Raw genomic sequence first — 7,500 nt, forward strand, 5'->3', positions numbered from 1 at the left:
CTCCCATAGCCAGCCCACGCTCCATCCGATAGAGCAATGCCGGGCGGCCGGCCGGCAACTACGGATCATAACAAATCAACGGGGGCAGTTCTCCAGAAACTAACACCGGGGCAGTGCTCAGGAGGCTCCCAGCTATCAGCCACCCTATCCCGGGACCGATGGGAGCACTTTAAAATTTTCGAGTCAGGGGACCAGACGGCCGAGTGAAAAACTTTGAAAAATTTTCTATCTCCTCACTCCCATTGACTTTGCATTAGGGCGACCAGGCGGCCGGCGGAAAAAAAATCATAACAAATCAACGGGGGCATTTCTCCGAAAACTAACACCGGGGCAGTGCTCAGGGGGCTCCCAGCTATCAGCCACCCTATCCCGGGACCGATGGGAGCACTTTAAAATTTTCGAGTTAGGGGACCAGGCGGCCGAGTGAAAAACTTTGAAAAATTTTCTATCTCCTCACTCCCATTGACTTTGCATTAGGGCGACCAGGCGGCCGGCGGAAAAAAAATCATAACAAATCAACGGAGGCATTTCTCCGAAAACTAACACCGGGGCAGTGCTCAGGGGGCTCCCAGCTATCAGCCACCCTACCCTGGGACCGATGGGAGCACTTTAAAATTTTCGAGTCAGGGGACCAGACGGCCGAGTGAAAAACTTTGAAAAATATTCTATCTCCTCACTCCCATTGACTTTGCATTAGGGCGACCAGGCGGCCGGCGGAAAAAAAATCATAACAAATCAACGGGGGCATTTCTCCAGAAACTAACACCGGGGCTGTGCTCAGGGGGCTCCCAGCTATCAGCCACCCTACCCTGGGACCGATGGGAGCACTTTAAAATTTTCGAGTCAGGGGACCAGACGGCCGAGTGAAAAACTTTGAAAAATATTCTATCTCCTCACTCCCATTGACTTTGCATTAGGGCGACCAGGCGGCCGGCGGAAAAAAAATCATAACAAATCAACGGGGGCATTTCTCCAGAAACTAACACCGGGGCTGTGCTCAGGGGGCTCCCAGCTATCAGCCACCCTACCCTGGGACCGATGGGAGCACTTTAAAATTTTCGAGTCAGGGGACCAGACGGCCGAGTGAAAAACTTTGAAAAATATTCTATCTCCTCACTCCCATTGACTTTACATTAGGGCGACCAGGCGGCCGGCGGAAAAAAAATCATAACAAATCAACGGGGGCATTTCTCCAGAAACTAACACCGGGGCTGTGCTCAGGGGGCTCCCAGCTATCAGCCACCCTACCCTGGGACCGATGGGAGCACTTTAAAATTTTCGAGTCAGGGGACCAGACGGCCGAGTGAAAAACTTTGAAAAATATTCTATCTCCTCACTCCCATTGACTTTACATTAGGGCGACCAGGCGGCCGGCGGAAAAAAAATCATAACAAATCAACGGGGGCATTTCTCCAGAAACTAACACCGGGGCTGTGCTCAGGGGGCTCCCAGCTATCAGCCACCCTACCCTGGGACCGATGGGAGCACTTTAAAATTTTCGAGTCAGGGGACCAGACGGCCGAGTGAAAAACTTTGAAAAATATTCTATCTCCTCACTCCCATTGACTTTGCATTAGGGCGACCAGGCGGCCGGCGGAAAAAAAATCATAACAAATCAACGGGGGCATTTCTCCAGAAACTAACACCGGGGCTGTGCTCAGGGGGCTCCCAGCTATCAGCCCCCCGGGTCTGGGGGCATTGTTTTTCTTTTTAATCATTTTGAGCATTTCCCCCAGTTTAGAGATGTGTGCCCCTAGACAACCCATTGAGAATAACTATGAAATGTTCTGAAGTTTTGATTTTCAAATGTCGGTGAAAATTGAAAAACGTCATATATTCTTCAAAGGAAGCATGGGGCGATGGTAGGGAGAGTCCCCGCAGCGTGCCTCGGCAGCGATGGGAGCGTTTTCGATGTCCCCGTCCCCCCCCATAGGGATAGAAGGGGAGTTAGGTGACCAGGCGTCCCGGGTCCCAAAAATCGAAAAATTAATATAGAATGCTTTTTAATCCATAAATAAAGTAGGGGGCAGTCCTGGTGAGAGTCCCAGCCACAGCCCCAGTGTGTTTTGGAGTCGTTTGTGGCCGGGTGAAAAACTTTGAAAAATTTTCTATCTCCTCACTCCCATTGACTTTGCATTAGGGCGACCAGGCGGCCGGCGGAAAAAAAATCATAACAAATCAACGGGGGCATTTCTCCGAAAACTAACACCGGGGCAGTGCTCAGGGGGGTCCCACCTCGTGGCCACCCGGTTTGGGGGGCGATCGGGGCCGGTTCCGAAAATCGCTAAATCTCCCATAGCCAGCCCACGCTCCATCCGATAGAGCAATGCCGGGCGGCCGGCCGGCAACTACGGATCATAAGAAATCAACGGGGGCATTTCTCCGAAAACTAACACCGGGGCAGTGCTCAGGGGGGTCCCACCTCGTGGCCACCCGGTTTGGGGGGCCATCGGGGCCGGCTGAAGAATCGCCCATACTCTGCCATAGGCAGCCCACGGTCCATCCGATCAGAGCAATGCCGGGCGGCCGGCAACCTATGGATCATAACACATCAACGGAGGCATGATAAGAGCATCTTTTATTATCTGCCAAGAAATATAGACCATCACAATGTTCCCCAACTTTCAGCTTCTACCACATCGCTGGGGAGTTTATTCCACTGTGTGACTACTCTCTCTCTATCTCTCTCTCTCTCTCTCTCTCTCTCTCTCTCTCTGTGTGTGTGTGTGTGTGTGTGTGTGTGTGTGTGTGTGTGTGTGTGTGTGTACAGCAGTGTCTCCGGTTTTCCTTTTGGAATGCCTTGAAGCCGGGGGGGCTTTGCACTCATGAGAACATAGGGTGTCCTTGCCCTCCTTTCGCAGCCCAGGGCATTGAGAGATCCCTAGACGGGGAAATTACTTTCAAACTGCAGTACCGAAATGTGTCCGTTAGATGGTAGCATGCACCAAGGAATGAAGGAAAGTGCAAAACAAAATGAAAAGGCACATCGCCTGGGCGAAAAATAATCGTAACAAATCAACGGGGGCATTTCTCCGAAAACTAACACCGGGGCAGTGCTCAGGGGGGTCCCACCTCGTGGCCACCCGGTTTGGGGGGCGATCGGGGCCGGTTCCGAAAATCGCTAAATCTCCCATAGCCAGCCCACGCTCCATCCGATAGAGCAATGCCGGGCGGCCGGCCGGCAACTACGGATCATAACAAATCAACGGGGGCATTTCTCCGAAAACTAACACCGGGGCAGTGCTCAGGGGGGTCCCACCTCGTGGCCACCCGGTTTGGGGGGCGATCGGGGCCGGTTCCGAAAATCGCTAAATCTCCCATAGCCAGCACACGCTCCATCCGATAGAGCAATGCCGGGCGGCCGGCCGGCAACTACGGATCATAACAAATCAACGGGGGCATTTCTCCGAAAACTAACACCGGGGCAGTGCTCAGGGGGGTCCCACCTCGTGGCCACCCGGTTTGGGGGGCGATCGGGGCCGGTTCCGAAAATCGCTAAATCTCCCATAGCCAGCCCACGCTCCATCCGATAGAGCAATGCCGGGCGGCCGGCCGGCAACTACGGATCATAAGAAATCAACGGGGGCATTTCTCCGAAAACTAACACCGGGGCAGTGCTCAGGGGGGTCCCACCTCGTGGCCACCCGGTTTGGGGGGCCATCGGGGCCGGTTCCGAAAATCGCTAAATCTCCCATAGCCAGCCCACGCTCCATCCGATAGAGCAATGCCGGGCGGCCGGCCGGCAACTACGGATCATAACAAATCAACGGGGGCAGTTCTCCAGAAACTAACACCGGGGCAGTGCTCAGGAGGCTCCCAGCTATCAGCCACCCTATCCCGGGACCGATGGGAGCACTTTAAAATTTTCGAGTCAGGGGACCAGACGGCCGAGTGAAAAACTTTGAAAAATTTTCTATCTCCTCACTCCCATTGACTTTGCATTAGGGCGACCAGGCGGCCGGCGGAAAAAAAATCATAACAAATCAACGGGGGCATTTCTCCGAAAACTAACACCGGGGCAGTGCTCAGGGGGCTCCCAGCTATCAGCCACCCTATCCCGGGACCGATGGGAGCACTTTAAAATTTTCGAGTTAGGGGACCAGGCGGCCGAGTGAAAAACTTTGAAAAATTTTCTATCTCCTCACTCCCATTGACTTTGCATTAGGGCGACCAGGCGGCCGGCGGAAAAAAAATCATAACAAATCAACGGAGGCATTTCTCCGAAAACTAACACCGGGGCAGTGCTCAGGGGGCTCCCAGCTATCAGCCACCCTACCCTGGGACCGATGGGAGCACTTTAAAATTTTCGAGTCAGGGGACCAGACGGCCGAGTGAAAAACTTTGAAAAATATTCTATCTCCTCACTCCCATTGACTTTGCATTAGGGCGACCAGGCGGCCGGCGGAAAAAAAATCATAACAAATCAACGGGGGCATTTCTCCAGAAACTAACACCGGGGCTGTGCTCAGGGGGCTCCCAGCTATCAGCCACCCTACCCTGGGACCGATGGGAGCACTTTAAAATTTTCGAGTCAGGGGACCAGACGGCCGAGTGAAAAACTTTGAAAAATATTCTATCTCCTCACTCCCATTGACTTTGCATTAGGGCGACCAGGCGGCCGGCGGAAAAAAAATCATAACAAATCAACGGGGGCATTTCTCCAGAAACTAACACCGGGGCTGTGCTCAGGGGGCTCCCAGCTATCAGCCACCCTACCCTGGGACCGATGGGAGCACTTTAAAATTTTCGAGTCAGGGGACCAGACGGCCGAGTGAAAAACTTTGAAAAATATTCTATCTCCTCACTCCCATTGACTTTACATTAGGGCGACCAGGCGGCCGGCGGAAAAAAAATCATAACAAATCAACGGGGGCATTTCTCCAGAAACTAACACCGGGGCTGTGCTCAGGGGGCTCCCAGCTATCAGCCACCCTACCCTGGGACCGATGGGAGCACTTTAAAATTTTCGAGTCAGGGGACCAGACGGCCGAGTGAAAAACTTTGAAAAATATTCTATCTCCTCACTCCCATTGACTTTACATTAGGGCGACCAGGCGGCCGGCGGAAAAAAAATCATAACAAATCAACGGGGGCATTTCTCCAGAAACTAACACCGGGGCTGTGCTCAGGGGGCTCCCAGCTATCAGCCACCCTACCCTGGGACCGATGGGAGCACTTTAAAATTTTCGAGTCAGGGGACCAGACGGCCGAGTGAAAAACTTTGAAAAATATTCTATCTCCTCACTCCCATTGACTTTGCATTAGGGCGACCAGGCGGCCGGCGGAAAAAAAATCATAACAAATCAACGGGGGCATTTCTCCAGAAACTAACACCGGGGCTGTGCTCAGGGGGCTCCCAGCTATCAGCCCCCCGGGTCTGGGGGCATTGTTTTTCTTTTTAATCATTTTGAGCATTTCCCCCAGTTTAGAGATGTGTGCCCCTAGACAACCCATTGAGAATAACTATGAAATGTTCTGAAGTTTTGATTTTCAAATGTCGGTGAAAATTGAAAAACGTCATATATTCTTCAAAGGAAGCATGGGGCGATGGTAGGGAGAGTCCCCGCAGCGTGCCTCGGCAGCGATGGGAGCGTTTTCGATGTCCCCGTCCCCCCCCATAGGGATAGAAGGGGAGTTAGGTGACCAGGCGTCCCGGGTCCCAAAAATCGAAAAATTAATATAGAATGCTTTTTAATCCATAAATAAAGTAGGGGGCAGTCCTGGTGAGAGTCCCAGCCACAGCCCCAGTGTGTTTTGGAGTCGTTTGTGGCCGGGTGAAAAACTTTGAAAAATTTTCTATCTCCTCACTCCCATTGACTTTGCATTAGGGCGACCAGGCGGCCGGCGGAAAAAAAATCATAACAAATCAACGGGGGCATTTCTCCGAAAACTAACACCGGGGCAGTGCTCAGGGGGCTCCCAGCTATCAGCCACCCTATCCCGGGACCGATGGGAGCACTTTAAAATTTTCGAGTTAGGGGACCAGGCGGCCGAGTGAAAAACTTTGAAAAATTTTCTATCTCCTCACTCCCATTGACTTTGCATTAGGGCGACCAGGCGGCCGGCGGAAAAAAAATCATAACAAATCAACGGGGGCATTTCTCCGAAAACTAACACCGGGGCAGTGCTCAGGGGGCTCCCAGCTATCAGCCACCCTATCCCGGGACCGATGGGAGCACTTTAAAATTTTCGAGTTAGGGGACCAGGCGGCCGAGTGAAAAACTTAGAAAAATTTTCTATCTCCCCTAGGTGACCAGGCAGCCGGAGCTGATTTTTCTGACCCCTAAAACAATTATTAAAAGGTATTTTTTCGCCAAACTAAGACTTTTAAAATTCAAATAGGATGATTATCTACTGCCCCAGTGGGTTTTTGAACCATTTTAAGCCTTTTTGACAGTTTTCATTTTTCCCCCATTGACTTCAATGGGAGTTAGGTGACCAGTCCTCCGACTTTTGAACCTCTCCTGGGGGGGCTGTGAGCCCCCGATTTCTTTGCAAAGCACGTCATTCGATTCGTCTCAGTCCCCTCTATATACCCCGTGTGTTTGTTTTCTCGAAAAACCCCCGGAACACGGTTTTTTAGGGGGGGGGTGGGGGGGGGGTACTTCGGAGCCATTTGGGGGGGGGTAAACGACATTTCCCGAAATTAATTTTAACACAGCCTTCCTCAGAATCGCTTTTCCAACAAAATCCTTTTTATTTCGAGTCTCTACGATGTTCCTAAGTGGTCGAAACCACTTTTGGACAGTTTTTACACCAAACGGCTCGGGCGCACAGCGGGCCGTGTGCCGATGGGCGGTTCTCGCGGGTCTGAGGCGGGGCTAGGCTGCTCGCGGCGGGCATGGGAGTGCCGTGTGCAGCCGCCACAGTGTTCCAGGCTGTCAGCATTTCTCTACGGTGCCGGGGGAAATACAGGAACTGGGTTTTTGAAGACACTTAGTGCAATGAGAGAGGTCAAAACTGAGCTAAGGGCACTTGCTGGAGGAAAGTGGCTGGGCCCCGCTAGCTCTTTTACGGACACTTTCTGGACTTGGCCCGGGATTTTCAGACGGTTCTTTGCGACTGTCTGATCATCCAGCGAAATGCAAGGGGGGGAACGGTCCCGGCCGCACCCCGCGTTTCAGGCCTCGTCGGCGGCCCGCTCCGGCGGCTGCGCCCGCTAAGTCTTCGCGGCCCGCCGTGGAGAGTGTGTATGCTGCCCGCCCCAGACGTTCACCCCAAGGGCTTGCGGGCCTTTAAGGGTCTGTCTTTCGGGGTTTCACGGGCTCTGACCTCACCTCCCTGTGGTTCCCGACCGGGGTGTATGTATGCTGCCCGCCCCAGACGTTCACCCCAAGGGCTTGCGGGCCTTTAAGGGTCTGTCTTTCGGGGTTTCACGGGCTCTGACATCTCCCCGGTGGTTCCCACGGAACGGACATATGTATGCTGCCCGCCCCCGGCAGGAACCCCAAGGGCTTGCGGGCCTTTAAGGGTGAGTGCGGGGGGCGTACGGGCTCTGAC

This window comes from Amia ocellicauda, unplaced genomic scaffold (assembly GCF_036373705.1).
Source record: "Amia ocellicauda isolate fAmiCal2 unplaced genomic scaffold, fAmiCal2.hap1 HAP1_SCAFFOLD_104, whole genome shotgun sequence".
NCBI classification, from domain to species: Eukaryota; Metazoa; Chordata; class Actinopteri; order Amiiformes; family Amiidae; genus Amia; species Amia ocellicauda.